The sequence below is a fragment of the Scylla paramamosain genome, chromosome 22, assembly GCF_035594125.1.
Source record: "Scylla paramamosain isolate STU-SP2022 chromosome 22, ASM3559412v1, whole genome shotgun sequence".
In the NCBI taxonomy this organism is placed as follows: Eukaryota; Metazoa; Arthropoda; class Malacostraca; order Decapoda; family Portunidae; genus Scylla; species Scylla paramamosain.
Genome location: NC_087172.1, coordinates 3,401,684 through 3,419,705, shown reverse-complemented (window position 1 = coordinate 3,419,705; position 18,022 = coordinate 3,401,684). Strand labels below are relative to the sequence as shown.

Here is an 18,022-nt window from a genome sequence, read left to right as displayed (position 1 = left end):
ACCTTTTTTTCGATTATTTTTCTTTTACTCTCTCTCTCTCTCTCTCTCTCTCTCTCTCTCTCTCTCTCTCTCTCTCTCTCTCTCTCTCTCTCTCTCTCTCTCTCTCTCTCTCATTTTTGTATTTTCATCCATCCATCCTCCCGTCTCCTCTACTTCTTCCTTCCAGACGCTTCTCCTTCTCCTCCACCCCCCTCCTCTCCCCGGAACAGGAATGTACTGGTTGGGGCAGAGGAGGGAGAGAGGAAGGGGAGAAGGGGGCTGGGGGAGAGATTCGCCTATTTAGGATAAAGTGGGGAGGGAGATGGAATTAGGGAAGCGCTACCTGTATTAGGGAGGGGAAGACTGGGGAGGGGAGAGTGGAGGAGAGTAAAGGGGAGAGGAGTGCGGGGGGAGGAGGGGAATGCAAGGGAGGGAAGGAGTTCGAGGAATGAGAGGGAGGAGAAGACAAGGGGAGGAGAGGAGAGAAAAATGTAGGGGAGAAAGATAGGAAGAGAAGGAAGAAAAGGAGATAAGGGACGGAGTGAAGGAAGAAGAGAGAGAAAGAGAGGGGAAGAAGTAATGGGAACTGGAGGAGATGGAGATAACTGGGGGGAGGAGCGATAAAAGGATAGAAAGAGAGGAAGGACAGGAGGAGTGAGAAAGAAAGATGATGGGAGGAAGAGAAAGAAGCGAGCAACGTAGAGAGAAGAGAAGAAACAATAGGATGAAGAAAGGAAATGAAATAGAAGAAAAGAGGTAAAGTAAAAAAGATGAGAAGAAAAGGTGTAGGAATGGGAGTGGCAAGATGTAGGGAAAATAAAGGAGAAAGAGAGAGAGAGAGAGAGAGAGAGTAATAAAGGAAGAGAAACGACAGAAATGGGAAGATGATGTTTGTTGGTGAAAGGAAGGAGGAGGAGGAGGAGGAGGAGGAGGAGGAGGAAGAGAACAAAAAACAATAAAAAGAAGAAAAGAACAAGCGCAAAAAACAAGAACAAGAAAAATGGAAGAGAAAGAGTAGGAGGAGGAGGAAAAGGAAGAGAACAAAAACAATAAAAAGAAAAACAAGAACAAGAAAATGGAAGAGAGAAAGAGGAAGAAGAAGAGGAGAAGGAAGAAGAAGAAGAAGGAGGAGGAGGAGGAAGACAAGAAAGAGAGCTTCACACTACTCACTATCCCACAAACAGCTTACACATCTCGTCACTGCGCCACACCTTGCCAAGCCTTCCTCACACTTCATGAGTCACCGCCACTTTCCAACACTCCCCACCCACGATAAGGTTCCTCAAGGGCAGCACACACCTCATCAACTCATCCCCCCACCACCACTCCTTCCGTCACCACCCAATCACGCACCTGATGATAAAGTTAATGCCACGCTTCAGCCAATCATTTCCACACTTAGCTTACCGTCGATTAAGAGGAAAGAGATTACAAGAGAGGATATGAAAATGAAAGGCGTCTGGACGGAAGCGCTCATGAACGAATAGCTGATAATGAGGCGCTGATATGGCTGAAAATGATGGCGGTAAAAAATGCAGGGATAATGTAAAACCTGTCTTAGATGAGGCGTGGCTCGGTGATGGGTGATGGCGCAGTATGGGCGAGGCGAGGCGAAGTAAGGAGCAGCAAGGGTGGTCAAGAGCAGGATAATTAGCGTGAAGGTAATTGGCTCAGGTGGTTTGGTTCCTCCCCTAAAAAGAAGTTAATTCCTGTGGTAATGGGTATTAAATATCACTTGAGAAAATAGAAGATATTCATTTATTTAGATTTCATTAGCAGCATATGTGTGTGTGTGTGTGTGTGTGTGTGTGTGTGTGTGTGTGTGTGTGTGTGTGTGTGTGTGTTTTCATTGTTATATTCAATGGTTTATGCATGTATGTATGTATCTCATAACTTCCTAACCTTCGTCACTCGTCTCTTATTGCATCACCAGACTGAAGGAACCAGCAGGCACGTTAAGGTAGCAGTGAGTCGCCGTGCAGGGAGGCGAACGAGGGGCTGCCAGGGAGGGAGTGACGAAGGGAAGACTGATGTGAGGGAGGGAGGGAGTGACATGAGGAAGGGCGGGGAAGGAGGAGAGGAGGAACAAGTGATATTACCTGTCTATTGGTCTAAGTATGTCTGTTTGTCTGTCAGTCTGTCCATCTGTCTGTCTTTCTTTCTGCCTGTCTGTCTGTCTGTTTGTCTGTGTGTCTTCCTATCTGCATGTCTGTGTTTCTGTCTCCGTCTGTCTGTCAACCTGCAACAGAATGAGGAGCTTCCGGCGCAGCTAATGAAGCGTGTTACCCGGAAGTGCATTATTTTAATGAGCGAGAGGAATGAAAATTAAAAGACCAGATGAACCGGAGATAGATAGATAGATAGATAGAGAGAGAGAGAGAGAGAGAGAGAGAGAGAGAGAGAGAGAGAGAGAGAGAGAGAGAGAGAGAGAGAGAGAGAGAGAGAGAGAGAGAGAGAGAGAGAGAGAGAGAGAGAGAGAGAGAGAGAGAGATTACTATAACCCTCACATGTAGAGTTACCGTAATGATACTCAACACAGATGCGTGAGACAAAGCACACACACACACACACACACACACACACACACACACACACACACACACACACACACACACACACACACACACACACACACACACACACACACACACACACACACACATCACTATGAGAAAGACAGATGCAAAAGATAAACATGAATTACAGCAGCAAAAAGGAAAATAAATCAATAGAATAGAAAAAAAGCAAAACAAACACAAAACACTGCCAATAAAAGACAGAGAAGAGACACAAAATACGTAAATAAAATAAATATCAAGATGAAACAAATAAAAAAGCCAACTAGAAAATCAGGAAAAAAAAACAAATCAGGAAAATACTCCAATAAAAGACAAACAAAAAAGACTGTATTAATGAAAAAAACATACACAAAAAAAAACTCACATAAAAAAATATACAAACGAGACAAAAAATACAAAAAGATAAATCAACAGACAAACCTTCACAGTACGTAATATAGAGTAAGAACTGGAGTGAAAGCCAAGGAGCACCCACGTCTTATTTATCATATTTGAAGACCATTTACCCATCTGCTGTAAAAATCTGATGACTAAATTGGCTAATTAAAGGAAATTTCCACGGGTAATCGGTTACAATCACGATATAAAAATTGATCCACGTAATTAACTTGATCAGCAGCGGCAGGTATGACTCAGGTGGGAAGGGAAAGGGGAAGGGGGAGGAGAGGGGATGGGGGAAGCGTATGAAGGGTGGATGGAGGTGAAGGAAGGAAGACTTGAGGGAAGGGTGCTGATGAAGGAAAGGGAGGGAAAGGAGGTGGAGGAAATGGTGACAGGAGGGAAATGAGAATAGGAGGGAAGATGTGAAGGAAAGGGGAAAGAGTGAAAGAGGAGAGAGAGGGAGATGAGGAAGAGGATGATAGAAAAATTGAGGGATGGTTAAAAGATGAGCGGAATGAACGGAAAGGGGGAAAGGGAGAAGAAGGAAAATAAAGAAAAAGGAGATTTTGTGGGAGGGGAAGAAGATGAGACACAGGAAAGAGGACTGAATTGAGAGGGAGAAAGAAAATATAAGGAAAAGTTGGAAGAGGAATGGATGGAGATAGCACGGAGAAAACTGGAAGGAGGAAAAAAATATATTGAGGGAAAAAAACGAATACATGGAAAAAAGAAGAGATCTATGGAAACAAAGAGACGCATAAAGGGAACAAAGGGAAGGAACTAAAGAAGAAAAAAGAGAGATCAAGAAAGAAGGAAAAGATAATAACAATGAAGGGAGGCGACGAAGAGAAAGTAACACAAGAAACAGAATCAAACGAAGAAAAAGACCCGATAAAAACGAAGACGAAAAAAAAAACAATGAAGAAACACCATAATACACAGGGACAATAATTATTACGCACAGGTGTTAGAAGACGAACATAAACGATGCCCTAATAGCTTTTAACAGTGTGTGAGGGACATTTGTGGCCCCTTCGAGGCGCCACACCTTTGTCTATCGCGTTAAGTAATGGCGGTGCTTCATTAAAACACCAAGTAGCCCTGTTCGTTATGTAGTTTAGACGCGAAAAGAGGGAGAGGAAAAAATTTAGATGTTGCACGATAGCTGGGAGGAAAAAAAGTTAAACCTGTTTTGGCGGGAAATGAGACACTCGACTCGATTTGTTTTCTTGTTTCAGTTGAGACTGTGAGAAAAGTTTTGTTCTGTTGTTGTGGTGGTTTTGTTGTTGTTGTTGTTGTTGTTGGTGGTGGTGGTGGTGGTGGTGGTGGTGGTGGTGTTTTTTGTTTGTTGGTGTTCCTATTGTTTAATGGTGGTGGTGGTAGTGTTGGTTGTTGATGTTTCTGTTGCTGTTGTTGTTGTTGGTGGTGGTAGTGTTGTTGTTGTTGTTGTTGTTGTTGTTGTTGTTGTTGTTGTTGTTGTTGCTGTTGTTGTTGTTGTTGTTGATGTTGTCGTTGCTATTATCATCATATTATTATTATTATTTTCATTATTTTTATCATTATTACCATTATTATCATTATTTTTGTATTAATTATTACCATTATTATTATTATTATTATTATTATCATTATCATTATCATTATCATTATTATTATTATCATCATCAGCTTCATTATTCGGATGAAAAATTAAGAGTACCTAACTACAACAGAGAGAGAGAGAGAGAGAGAGAGAGAGAGAGAGAGAGAGAGAGAGAGAGAGAGAGAGAGAGAGAGAGAGAGAGAGAGAGAATCTACACAACCAACGCACTAACCGACCACAAAATAGTCCATTTCTTTGTTTTGCTCACGACAGGTGACTTGTCAAACAATCATCTCTTCATTTGGGCGAAAACAAAATGTATATTTCTGTAACTTTGTTGGTACATCTGCTAATGTTAAAATCTATGTTATGCTGTGTGGGGTAAAAGACATTGTTTATAATCGTTATACTGCAGTTCTATATGACGATGTTAATTGAATTTCCTTATCTTGTCATCCGCCTCTCCACTTTTTTTTTCTTTCTGTTTGCTTCCGACGGTGATTTTTGGAACGGATTATGGTGTCAAGCCAAGCACTCCAGTGTAATGAATAGCAATCAACATCCATCTCCTCGACACTCACAGGAACACGTCACCTTGCACGCGTCGCTCACTCCCACCGTCACCTGCACGGCTGGCAGCGCTGAGGGTGTGGTGCCCTGCTGCTGCCTGACCCACCCACCCACCACCACCACCACGGCGCCACAGGAACCAAGGGCATTACGATACATATCTGCACCTTCCTTCTCGTCACCGTATTTCCTGGACAACCCACCCACCCTCAACCAGATACTCGTATACTTCACTACCCCACCCCGCCCTGCCGTCCCCCCATTGCCCGCCCCCCCACAGTCCAGCCACGCCACGCCACGTCTGCCTCCGGTCCCTCAATGATGGAATATTTGTCCACTTCCAAGGTGTTTCCTCCTGCGTCACCATCAAGGGCGTCGCCATGCTGAGTGTCGTCACTGTTACCACACAATCACACGTTTTTTTTTCCATACAAGGACACCACCAGGCAAACACGGTCACTATTAATTAATGCTATTGTGTGTGTGTGTGTGTGTGTGTGTGTGTGTGTGTGTGTGTGTGTGTGTGTGTGTGTGTGTGTGTGTGTGTGTGTGTGTGTGTGTGTGTTGTATCTGCCAGTACGCGCATACATACACACACAAACACACACACAAGTTCAGTATGGCTTATTTTGTCTTAATTGCATCCCCATTAAAATAATTTATTCAATCATCCACTAAATCACTTGGAAGGACACTTAGGCAGCCGCGTAATAGCACACTTTTCAAGGTAATGTGGAGTGCAACGGATTTTTTTACTTTTTCGTTGCAGCAGAACGTTAGCGCCACTTGGAGGAACCGAATCAAAATCAAAGAAGTAATTTTCAAGAATCATTCCATATTTACATTTACATTTTTTTAAGTATCCTTTTTTTATTTTTTTATTCCTCCATTACAGCCTTTGTGTGATGGAGTTGTTACAGTTTATAGATTAATCACCTTTCCCTTCACTATTTAAACATTCCACTATTTCAAATCACGTCATACCGCAACGAACACTGAAATACTGCACTAACTATATCCTCTCTCTCTCTCTCTCTCTCTCTCTCTCTCTCTCTCTCTCTCTCTCTCTCTCTCTCTCTCTCTCTCTCTCTCTCTCTCTCTCTCTCTCACGTAATTCACTGCAGCCTCGCCCAATTAAAGGTGATTGGCATTTCTTGGTAGCTTATCTGAGCGCCACACCCGCTGCTTCACGACCACCCACACACTGCACAGGTGACGGAGGAAAGGGGGAGGGAGAGGGAGAGATGGGAGAAGAGGAAGGGAGGTGGCAGGAGGGGACAAGGGGAGGAGGAGGAGGGAATTTGAAAGGTGTGGTGGGGAAAGAGAGGGGGAAAAAGGCGAGAAGAGAGGAGATTAGAGGGAAAAGAGAGAGAGAGAGAGAGAGAGAGAGAGAGAGAGAGAGAGAGAGAGAGAGAGAGAGAGAGAGAGAGAGAGAGAGAGAGCGAGCCGGAAGAAGTACACAGGGGAGACACAGTATTTTTATTAATTTATTAACGAATAGCTAGGAAATCCAACAAACTCACTGAATAACGGATAAAAAAAAGGATAAAATATGACGTGAACGAAATCAATGACGCAAAAGTGTAGCTGTCATCGTCACACACACACACACACACACACACACACACACACACACACACACACACAGAGAGAGAGAGAGAAGTGGACAGGAAGGGCGGACAGACTCTATGCCTACTACAGATTTAGGAGGAGGAGGAGGAGGAGGAGGAGGAGGAGGAGGAGGAGGAGGAGGAGGAGGAGGAGGAGGAGGGAAAACGTCCACGGTGAACAGGAGGTAACTACTTAATGGTGACTTATGGTAAGGGAAGTGAGAAATGAAGGAAGAAGAAAAATGGGGGAGATGATACGTGGAAGGGGAAAATTGGGGTAATATATGGGGGGAGAGAGAGAGAGAGAGAGAGAGAGAGAGAGAGAGAGAGAGAGAGAGAGAGAGAGAGAGAGAGAGAGAGAGAGAGAGAGAGAGAGAGAGAGAGAGAGAGAGAGAGAGAGAGAGAGAGATTAGAGGGCGGACGATAGAGAAGAATGAGAGAGAAAAAAGAAAAAGAAAGAAAACAGAGACAAGGAGAGCTAAAGATGGATGAGGAGCGAGGTGGAGGAAAGATAATAAAAACAATGAAGTAAATAGAGAACCAAAGAATGAAACAGACGCAAAGAAACACAAAGGAACAACAAACTAAGAGATCATTAATCTTTATGAGTCTACCCTAACCTAACCTAACCTAACACAAGGAAACATCAACACATTACTACTACTTACTATTACGAATTCAAGATAATCTAACCTAACTTAAAGAAACAACAAACATTACCAAATTAACCTTCATGAGTCTAACCTAACCTAACAATCGAATTTTAAGTAAAAGTAGGAAGAGTGAGAGGAAGGGTGAGAGGAAGGGTGAGAGTAATGAAGGGTGTCGAGGGTGTCTTGAGAGCACGAGGTAATGCGAATGATGGTGGCAGTGGTAGCTGTAGTAGTGGTGGCGGTGGTGGTGGTTGAGATCCGGGCCAGGCGCCTGCTAATGACGGTGTGGGCGAGAGACGTCTGTTCTTAATTGAGAGAAAAGAGAGACATTCATTGATTTCCGTCTGATCTTACTTCCTTCTGGCCAACCTCAACCTGTGTACGGAGGGGGAGGGAATGGAAGGTTGGAGGGGAGAGAAATGGAAGGAGGATAGGAAGGGCGAATGGACGGAGGTGTGGAGGGAAGGGAAGAGAGGGAGGAGGAATGAACGGAAAGATGGAGGCAAGGGAGAGAAATGGTAGGGAAGAGAGGGAGGGAAAAGGAATGAAGCGTTGGAGGAAAGGGAGAGAAATGGTAGCGAAGAGGAAAAGAAAGAAATGAAGAGTTGGAGAGAAGGGATAAAAATTTAAGGAAGAGGGGGAAACGGAATGAAGGATTAGAGAGAAATGGGAGAAAGGGAAGGGTGGGAGGGAAAAAGGAATGAAGCGTTGGAAAGGAAGAGAAATGAAAAGGGAAGAGAGGGAGGGTATAAGGAATGAAGGGTTTGAGGGAAGGGAGAGAAAGGGAAGGGGAAGTAGGGAGAGGAATAGGATGGAGGCATAGAGAAAAAGGGAGAGAAATGGAAGGAAGAGAGGGAGGGGGAATGGATGGATGGGCTGCGATGGTAACAGTAAGGATGGATTGAGAGATGGATGAAAAGGCGATTAGAAGAAAAAAGGATGAGTTGAAGGTGAGATAGGAAGAGGAGGAGAGAGGGAGGGAGGAGTGCGGAGGTGCTAAGAGATGGTTAAGAGTGAAAGAGAAGACAGGAAGTGATGGAAGGAAGAAATGGGAAGTAGAGGGAGAGAAAAGTGGGAAAGGGAAATGATTAGAGGAAAATAATATTGAGAATTAAGTTAAGTAATGAAGAAGAGCAAGTTTTTATTACTGCATTCATAGACTAATGAAGACTTCTTTGTATGATTCTTTTACATAAGCTTTTCTCTTCGTTCCCTCCTTTCATCCGTCTTCCTTTATTTCTCCCTAACCTCTTTCTTTCCTTCCATTTCTTTATTCTTCCTCCCCTTCTTGCCTTCCTCCATTCTTCTTTCCTTCCCTTGAAGCTTTTACAAACAACACAATTATATTCGCCTTTATACGACAAGCTTTCATATTTCACACCCTCCAAACGTAATTTCTTCGCTTTTAATTCATTCTTGTTCCTCCTCAGAGCTGAATTATTTCTTCATCACAGTAATTTCAATTTATCTTCCCTCACGTTTAGATAAATTCTTATTCTCACTTTTGCTTAAGAAATACTCGGTTTCATTACTCTCATTTCTTTTAATTTGCGCAAAGAAAAATCTGTCTTGTTTCTTATTCATATCAGTTTTTATCCTCCTCCTACTTTCTCCTCCTCCTCCTCCTCCTGTTCCTATTTCTACTCTTTCTCCTCCTTCCCATCTTCTTCCTAAAGGTCCATTGCTGTTTGGCTGTCCTTTGTATTCCTCTTCGAATTCCTCCTCCTCCTCCTCCTCCTCCTCCCTCTCCTTCCCACTACTACTACTACTACTACTATTACTACTCCTACTACTACTTCTCTCACTCGTCTTTAGTTTCCCTCTCCCTTCTCTTCTTTTACCAGTGTCCACAGTTCCTCCCCTGGTGTCACTTTCTCCCACTAACCCTCATGTCTTTCCGTCGCCCTTACGTTACGCACCCCTCTCTGTCTCTCTCTCTCTCTCTCTCTCTCTCTTTACCTTCCCTTCCTTCCCTCCCTCCCTTCATCCATCCTTTCCTCCTCCCTTCAATGCCTCATTCAAGTCCAGGTGGCGCTTCTCAGGATCATCAGAACCATTACTGTTCCTCAATTTGGCTGATTTATCACCTCCTCCTCCTCCTCCTCCTCCTCCTCCTCGTTCGGTCTTTTCTTTTTAATCAAGTCTTTCTGTTTTGCTGTTACGTCGTTTCCTTTTCTCCTTAAAAGTTTATGCGTTCATCTCAACGTTCTTTTTCTTCTATAACGTTCTTTCGGAGGCAGATTCATTCGTCCCTTCTCTTCAGTGTTCTTCTCTTCATTCTGTCCAATCTCTTATTTTTCTATTTTTATTCATTTATTTTTTTTTTTTAGTTTTGTGAATGGCTTCCTCGGCTCCTCCGCCTTCATCATTTCCTCCTTTTCCTCTCTCTCTCTCTCTCTCTCTCTCTCTCTCTCTCTCTCTCTCTCTCTCTCTCTCTCTCTCTCTCTCTCTCTCTCTCTCTCTCTCTCTCTCTCATGTTTTCGTTCTTTAGTAGGTCTTGTAGCAGTAGTAGTAGTAGTAGTAGTAGTAGTAGTAGTAGTAGTAGTGGTAGAAAGTGCGCTAGTAGCAGTTGTGGTGGTGATGGGTGGTGGTGGTGGTGGTCATCATGGTAGTGGTGGTGTTTATAGTGCTCGTGGTGGTGGCTGTGGTGGAGGTGGGTGATGGCAGTACTGGTGGTGGTCTGGTGGCGGTCGGTGGAGGTGGGTGATGGCAAGTATTCGTGGTAGTGGTGGAGGTGGTGGTGGTGGTGGTGGAGGGTTGCGTTGTCCGTCTTAATACACCTCAAATTAATAACCTGCCCGTCATTACAGCCACGCCGGCCGCCTCATCACCGTCCGGATATGATACGTCACAGTTGCAATATTTCAGCCTTAACTCCCTTCTCCCCTCTCTCCCTCTCCCACTACCCCTAGCCACCACCACCATCACACTAGGCCCGTCCGAAGCTGCCGAAATGTGGAAAGAGTGACGAAGGTGAACAAATACATTAGTCACGTGAGAATGAGAATGTGTGTTGTGTGTGTGTGTGTGTGTGTGTGTGTGTGTCTAGAGGTGATGTAGGCGGTGTGTTTATGTGGCGTGTTTGTGTGTGTTTAGAGGAAAAGGTAAGGGATAAGGAAGGAATGGAATGGGTGAGAGAGAGAGAGAGAGAGAGAGAGAGAGAGAGAGAGAGAGAGAGAGAGAGAGAGAGAGAGAGAGAGAGAGAGAGAGAGAGAGAGAGAGAGAGAGAGAGAGAGAGAGAGAGAGAGAGAGAGAGAGAGAGAGAGAGAGAGAGAGAGAGAGAGAGAGAGAGAGAGAGAGAGAGAGAGAGAGAGAGAGAGAGAGAGAGAGAGAGAGAGAGAGAGAGAGAGAGAGGTGATGGGGGAGTGTGAGGGTGTTGGGTTGGTGAGAGGGAGAGGTGATGGGAGGGAGAGGAGAGTGAGGTGTCGGGTTCGTGAGTGAAAATCTGGTATAATTTTCCCGCTGTTTGTTTACCCGGTGGTGAAAAGACAAATTTGCTGATGTGATGTTTGTTATCTGGCACCGGTGTTTGACTCTCTCTCTCTCTCTCTCTCTCTCTCTCTCTCTCTCTCTCTCTCTCCTCTCTCTCTCTCTGAAACTTTTTACATCGCCTGCAGTGAGAGTTAATAATCCACCAGAAAGTTTCAAGCTGGCGTGTCGGATCAGAAGAACAAACAAAAAAAAAGTAACGAGAAAAAAAAAGCAACAAAACAACCATTATAGTCAGTACACAAAGGGAGACGAAGGAAGACAAGGAGGAGAAGGAGGAGGAGGAGGAAGAGGAAAGGTTGTTTTTACCCCTTGGGAGAAAATGTATCACGGTTGTCAACTGCACTAGTCATTTTTTTTTCCTTCCTCCTGCGCACGGAACAAATTGCCGCTGCTATTACACACACACGTTATACTTAGGCAATATATGTTTTCCACGCACGTCCTCATATTCACTCGACTCGCTCCTCTGACACTCTCTAATTACACACTAGGGCAGTTAACTCGTCTCAAGCCATTATTTCAGCCTACACGCACTTAGTCATGCACACACTTTCCCAGGTAGCTGTGTGTGTGTGTGTGTGTGTGTGTGTGTGTGTGTGTGTGTGTGTGTGTGTGTGTGTGTGTGTGTGTGTGTGTGTGTGTGTGTGTACAGGTGACGTAGATTGTGGATTTAATATGTGTGTGTGTGTGTGTGTGTGTGTGTGTGTGTGTGTGTGTGTGTGTGTGTGTGTGTGTGTGTGTGTGTGTGTGTTGTGTGTGTGTGTGGTGTGTGTGTGTGTGTGTGTGTGTGTGTGTGTGTGTGTGTGTGTGTTGAGTGTGTTGTGTGTGTGTGTTGTAAAGATCATTCAGAGATTAAAAATAAATAAATAAATGAATAAAATGAATGAATAAACTCGATTACCACAAAAATGGTACAGAAAACTAGAAGGGTTATCACTGTTATGGCTATCACACACACACACACACACACACACACACACACACACACACACACACACACACACACAGCCAGAAATAATGCACAAGATCTATTCAAGCAAACAAATTTCATAACTCCTCTTTACTGTGTCTTGAGAGGTGAAGGGAAGTGGAAGAGAGAAAAAGGTGGAAGAGAGAAGGAATAAGAGGAGGAATGAGAAATGATGAGTGTGAACGGGGAGGAAGAATGGGAGAAAAGGTGGAGTAATGATGGGTAAGGAAAGGAAAATGAAGATGTGTAGAAGGAAATGGAAAGTCAGATAAAAGTAATGAAAAGATGATGGGACAGAAAAGAAGACTAAGAAGAAACATGAAGAGAAGGAAAAATAAGGAGAGGAAGACGACAAAACACGAAGGAGGAGCGAAAAGAGAGAGAGAGAGAGAGGGAGAGGAGACAGATAAGAATAGTGGAAGGGGAAGATAAATGATAAAGGGAGAGAGAAAAAAAAGAGAGATAGATACTCCCAAATTAAAAAGACGGAATGAAGTGAGGAAGTAAAGAAGGACAAAAGAAAACAAAGACGACAGAAGAGGTGAGAAGGAACAAAGATGATAAAAGGAGGGAATACGAAAGTAGGGAAGAGATAATAAGGGAGGAGGAGATGGAGAAATATCGTGGGAAAGGAGGCGAAAAGAAAGGTGAGAGGGGGAATGGGGAAATAAAGATGAGAGGTGATGTGAGGAAGAAATCAAAGGAAGGGGGAAAGAACGTAAGGAAGGAAAGAAAGAATGGGGAGGAAGGAAGGAAGAAAGACAGGGGGAAGAAAATAAGAAGAAAGGTGGGGGAAGAGAATAAAAGGGAAATAAAAAAAGTGAGATGATAAGAAGAAAGAAGAAATAAAGGAGAACCGTAGGGAGAGGGCAAGATAAGAGGAGGAAGATGAGAGGAAGAGGAAAAAAATGAGAAGAGAAAACGATGAAAAAGAAAGATGAGAGGAAGAGGAAAAGTGAGAGAAAGAAGAGAAAACAACGAAAGGAAAAGAAAGATAAAGAAAAAACAAAGATACAAGGATAGAAAACATGAATGAAAAGAAGAGAAGAAAAATGTGATGAGTGAGAAAAACATGAGAAGGGGAAGGAGGAGGACGAGGAGGGGAGGAACGAATACTGAGGCAGGTGAGAGAGGGGTGGAAGGAGGAGGAGGAGGGGGAGGAGGTAGCGTACACGTATACCTGCCTTGATCACCCTAATTACCAGGAGCAAAACACCTGACAGCCGCCCCTTAGCACACTGGGGCTCCGCTGGACACAACATTTACCTTAACTTGAACCGCAATTTTCACAACAATCACTGCAGCGAGAGACTCCAGGGGGGGAAAAATGGCTTATTTCCCCTCGCGCAATATTCCCTAATTACGGCAACCCGGCGAGGGAGAGAGGAAAACAGGGAAACTTCTCACCATTATGTTACTCTTTGTCTCCCTCCCTTCACCACTTCTTCGCTCCGACATCCAAAAAGGAGTTCAGGTTTCCCAAGATAGGGAGGTATTTGCTTGTCGTGAGAGAGAGAGAGAGAGAGAGAGAGAGAGAGAGAGAGAGAGAGAGAGAGAGAGAGAGAGAGAGAGAGAGAGAGAGAGAGAGAGAGAGAGAGAGAGAGAGAGAGAGAGAGAGAGAGAGAGAGAGAGAGAGAGAGAGAGAGAGAGAGAGAGAGAGAGAGAGAGATGTACTCGTAATTAAATCCAGTGTTTCTGCTTCATTAATAATCTGAGGCAGTTTAGCATTAATGGAACACAAACGATGATATCCTTAAGAATAATATTTACTATGCATGTATCCTTATATTTATCCTCTTATGCAAACAATACATCCCATTACACCATTAGCAATCAAGGCAACGCACGCCCAGAAACACACACACACACACACACACACACACACACACACACACACACACATTAGATGCAATTATAATCACTTAGCATTTATTTTTAACCTAAGAATTAACAGGGGGAAGAGGGAAGGAAAACTAGCGCACTTGATGATAATTGCACCACTAACTAGAGTAATGCTAGTAAATCTACATGTTCCTCATCATACTTTTCTTCTTTTTAGATAAGCTTAATTAATTCTTCAAGTTAATGAATTCTGATCGCGTTCTAAGTCTCGTTTTTATTTTCACTCGAGAAGATCAAATTCAATTAAAATATTATACATACGTAACACTTTGTAACAGAGACGCCAACAACCGCCTCAAAAACTCCAATTCTACGTATACAAGTTTTCGTGCCTTCATTTTTATCGTATATTCTTTGCCACTCTCGAATGCGTTCCGCCTTTTTACTTCTCTTGCTCCCATTAAGCCTGAATAATGAACCCACGCCTTGTCTGTCTCGTCTGTCCTATAAAAGTAATGCCAGCAGCGCGCTTAATATGTTTTTTTGCCCCCACTGCTCCTCGCACACATTGTCATTACCGCGTCCTGTCCGAGTCCGCCAGCCACGCAGCGGCCACTCAGCCCAGCCACACGTTCCTCTCCCCCATTACTGAAATACCATAACCTGTACACACGATACTTATTCATTTAACAATTGCTTCTGCTGCATCGAGACCGCCGCGCCACCTCCAGCTCGCCTCCTGACACCCCGAGGCCAGACAAGTTGGTGCGGGGATCGCTGGCTCACTTAGCATTCCGAAGAGGTTTTTCTGCCAATAATTGTGTGATACGTGGTGCTCGTTACGCCAGCGCGGGATCTCGTCGCCGCTGATAAAAGCTTGTAACCAATTCAACAACCACTTATTTAAATGCCTGTTATTTTTCCTTTAGTGGGAGGCAGAAATTCAAACATTTGCACAAATTTGCCAATTTAAGTGATAATTATGTCTAATATAATAATTGGTACAGCGAGCAAGAGCATTTGTGATGGTGAGAAGGAACTAGGCAATGACCCAACGACTATTATTACGTAATCAACAAGATAAATTTGCGAGCACTTAAAAGCGCTCCAATCTGCATACCCGTCCTTATTCCCTCCGTCTTGGTGTGTGTCTCTGATATTTCCACGTCCTCTTGATTGTCATTATTCCTGCCCAGTAATTGCCTCAGACATGCTATCTCTTCTTCGCCCAATCCCCCCTCCCCAGCCGGCCGCTGCCTCTCCTAGCCCCTCCCACCCGGGGTCTCCCTTATCACCAGCCCCCACCCGGTGCCTCCCACCCTAGCGCCCCACCGACCGACGCCTCCCATCCACCTACCAGCTGACCAAGGGACGCCTCTGTCAAATTTTCTTTCGTCACGTCCTCCTAAGTGTCCCGTGTCATGCCATTCCCTCACCAGTTCTCCTCGATGCCTCTCTGAAACACATCCGCACCTCTCTAGGTTAGCCCGCAATGCCAGGCAAGCCTACCCATTACAGCCAGCTGGGCAGGACACGCCACCTTCATCACCCACTGAGGGCTTGCTCACTCAAACCTGTCATGTCCTGCGGCACAAGTATATAACAATGAGTACATACCAAGCAAGACCTTCTAATTCCTCCCGCGGTGCTCCAGCAGGCGTGAAGAAGTGCAGCAGCCCGCGGCACACGCTCACAACACCAGTGACAACATCGTACCCGCAGGCCCCCTGGCGGCCCACCCGTGAAATTTGATTCGACATTAATACTGATTCGTTTTATGGAAAGAATTTGGCTTTATTGGATGAATATTAATTCAAAGGAAAATTAGCAGACTTGAATTCCACCAGCTAGTCAGGATTACGAGTAAGAATGTAAATTTGATCACTGCGGGATTAATTTTCCGGTGTGTGGGTGGCGGAAGAATACACAGACTTGCCAGTGATTGCGAGACTGACCTTGTGATGCCGATTGCTGATTGGTGCACAGTGTAAAGTGAAGCTAAACGAGGCATTCGCGAATGTTATCAATGTTACTTAACAGCGAAATACTTGTCAGAACTCTAATTTTGACGACGTTGTGTGTGTATGTGTGTGTGTGTGTGTGTGTGTGTTTCGTTCATCTTTTATATCCTTCTCAGGCTTACTTATGTAGGGACAAAACAAATATCGGCGGTGAACATATAAAAGTTTGATTGACAAAATATATCCGAGCTTGTCCTCAAGACTGAGGTACATCGTGGAGTTGGAAACCGGAGGATAGTTTTACTGAGTTGTGTTGCTGAAAGACCGTGCCCGAGTGTTATGCAATGAGAAGGATGAGAGTTTGCATCCTTTTGTGGTGTTAACGCCCAGACTGCGACTAGATATCAAGGCTGTAAACAGACAGAGGAGAGGGAGTTTATGATGAAAGATAGCTGTAGTTATCAAGGATCTCTTAAACAGAGTCTATAAGCTTATCTGCGCACAGCGCTTCATCACACACAATGCTAGCCTTGCTGCACTGCCCAGTTGGGTCTTGCTGCCACAGCTGGCTGAACCGTGATGTCATGAATATGTCACAAGGTCACGTGACCCACAATAATATTTTAGTGAAAGGTTATTAGTAATTTACTCCATGAAACGGCACAGATGACACACGGGATTCAGTATTCCTTTAAGTGTCTCACGAGAGTCCGCAGCGAGAACAAGGCCTTAATTTCTCACTGCAGATCACAGCAATTCGCAGCAAGATATGCCGATGCACAATTCCCACGTGTACGAGCACTGGAAGCAGGGGAGAGACATGAATGGCTGGCGACTCGAGGCGTCTGCAGTTAAACGAATATAAGCATGGAGCTTCAGTTATTTCAGCATCAACTGGTTGCACATCAGTGGGTTCAGTAAGCAGTATGATTTATTCATGCTGTAAAGGTTTTAAAGTTATTTTTCTTTAGATAACACTTAAGGAAAGTAACTGTGTTTTTCGACAAAATATTGAAACCTAATACAAATAGTTAAAATATTCTCATTTACCGTCGTTCACTCCGCCTCATTCACCACCTCATCGTCATCATCATCACCCTCATCATAAGTAAATCTTCCTCATTTATTGTTTGTCATAATAAACAACTGCATAATAAAGATAATTTCTTGTGCAATGTGTTATTAACACACACACACACACACACACACACACACACACACACGCGCGCGCGCGCGGGGAGGAATCAGGCACCTGCAGCCACAGTTAAATCATTTCCAGGGAGAGGCATCCAATGGTAAAGAAGGGGCGCTGCAAACAACATCTAGTGCTATTAACTAAAACTACACACGCTGCAAACATCTCTGCAGTCTTGCCTCTGATATTATAATCATAGTCACTAAAAGAAAAACAGCTTCGAGTGACCACGCCAGCCTGTCCTGTTGCAGAGCCCTGGTGTCTTAATGCCTCCTCTAACACTTCCTATGTAACTTCCACATAACAACGCTACCTCACGTCCTCCAGGCCTCACCTATCCGTCAATAAAATCCAGGTGCCTGAGGCCACTGACGGCAAACACTTTTCTGTTCATTTTAGTCTTTCTATCCTTAGTTTCGATCCAAGCTTCTATCTACATAACGATACAACTTACTATCGTGCCCATGCTCTTGATTTTTCAGAATTCATCACTATGTAGCTAACACGTCATTGTTAAGTTTTCGGTAAGTTAATTTACAATGTGTACATACCTATGTCCCCTAACTCCTCCGACTATGCAAAATTCTTTGGCGCTTGACCTCCAAAGTGGCGCACACTCTCATCCATTCTCCCCTCACTGAAATACACATACTTCGAAATTTTAACATCCTTCACCCGCTTTGGTTATCACTTTTCATTGTCCTTCCTTCACAGCTGTATATGTGCGTATCTTCCCCATAAAAAGTTTATGCCCCGAGTGAGGATCGAACTCACGACCTTGAGATTATGAGACTCACGCGCTGCCTACTGCGCCATCGAGGCTTGGATTTAAGGGTCTTTATTTTCTTTATTTACATGACGTATAGCAATCAGTGCAGCATCCTGCCTGCATTCGTGACCACCTTGAAGATGTGTCTAGCATTCTCAGCATATTTTGTCAAACTGATCTCTCCGTAAAACTCCTATAACATTTTTTTTTTTTTTCGTGTCCTATCTCTCCAGTACCACCTCTAGGTCTATCAAAGTGGAGTAGCTTCCGGCTTTACAAGTCTGCTGAGTATCAGGACCTGAGATGGGCCTATTCTCATTTTTTCCCGGAATGACTGATGGTTCCGTGTCAGAGATCCATCTCTGAGCACGGCGCATGACAGAGGTGACTGCCATATTACATACTTTCTCTAGCCCTAAAGCTCGTAAAGATTGGTTCA

General features: G+C 44.1%; 1 long non-coding RNA gene and 1 other non-coding gene across 3 annotated transcripts in view; both read right to left on the bottom strand.

Annotated features, from left to right (window-relative positions):
- Window positions 1–15,572, bottom strand: part of LOC135111438 (uncharacterized) — a 154,960-nt gene extending 139,388 nt beyond the window's left edge. For both annotated transcript variants that reach the window (XR_010273737.1, XR_010273738.1), the window contains exon 1: window positions 15,276–15,572. This is a non-coding gene — a long non-coding RNA (uncharacterized LOC135111438). The remainder of the gene's footprint in view (window positions 1–15,275) is intronic.
- A 1,991-nt stretch (window positions 15,573–17,563) lies between these two features.
- Trnam-cau (transfer RNA methionine (anticodon CAU)) lies at window positions 17,564–17,636 on the bottom strand. Its single transcript has one exon. It is a non-coding gene; the product is annotated as a tRNA-Met (tRNA).
- Window positions 17,637–18,022: the final 386 nt, after the last annotated feature.